We start from the raw sequence: 1,189 nt of genomic DNA on the forward strand, positions 1-1,189 counted from the left end.
GCCTATGACCTAACGGTCATAACTCCCGGCCCTAATCGCCCAAAAACAAAGTGATGGTCTCATTCAACAGGGCTCCTCGAGCACTATCTATGCTCTGAGTTTCAGAATTTTTCACGTTCTGGTCACCGAGATATAAGTGAAAAACCAAATTCCCATTCATTCACTCATTCATTCAAACACTTCAATTGTAAAATGTAAGCTATAATACCACTTTTGTCCACTTGAGGGAGCAGCAAGATTACACATTATCTTTTCATTAGCTTTCAGTATTGGGAAACAAACAAATGCTTTAAAAAGCAATCTTTTTTATTATGATGTTTTTTTATTTTGTTATGTTATTTGTATATTTGTATATTTTTATTTTTTTTATTATGATGAAGTTTTATATTATTAGATCACAAAGAAATGCCTATAGACAATTAAATATATTTTCTCAATAACATATCCCAAAAACATTGAAAATGTGTGTGTGTGTGTGTGTGTGTGTGTGTGTGTGTGTGTGTGTGTGTGTGTGTGTGTGTGTGTGTGTAAGCATGTATTATTGACTTAACATGGAAAAACTGGTTTGCTTTAGTGCAGAAAACTGGTGAAAATCATGAAGTTTAAAGTGAAAGTGAGCCAATAAGTGGTCTTTTACTGCCCTCTGCTGGCCATTCTACTTATTAATGAAGTCTTTTCACATGTGCTTTTCACATGTGCTCACATTCATATTTAGACTCTAAAAATCACTTATATAACTAACTATTATAACACAATCATATTTTGTCAGTGTTTATCACTTCATTTGCACTGACACTTCACATAATTGCTAGTAATGTGGTAAATCATGGTAAATCACACTAGAAACATGGTAAATCATAGTAAATAATACTAGAATGTGGTGTATTAAGGTAAATCATGCTAGAATCCTGGCAAATCATTCTAGAACGTGGAATATCATGGTAAATCATGCTAGAACATGGTAAATCATGGTAAACTATGCTAGAACAGGGTAAATCATGGTAAACCATGATAAATCATGATAAACTATGGTAAATCATGTTAGAATGTGGTATATCATGGTAAATCATGCTAGAACAGGGTAAATCATGGTAAACTATGATAAATCATGGTAAATTATGGTAAACCATGCTAGAATCACAGTAAACAATGGTAAATCATACTAGAATGTAGTATATCATGGTAAATC

This window comes from Abramis brama (assembly GCF_963993115.1).
Source record: "Abramis brama genome assembly, chromosome: 2".
In the NCBI taxonomy this organism is placed as follows: domain Eukaryota; kingdom Metazoa; phylum Chordata; class Actinopteri; order Cypriniformes; family Leuciscidae; genus Abramis; species Abramis brama.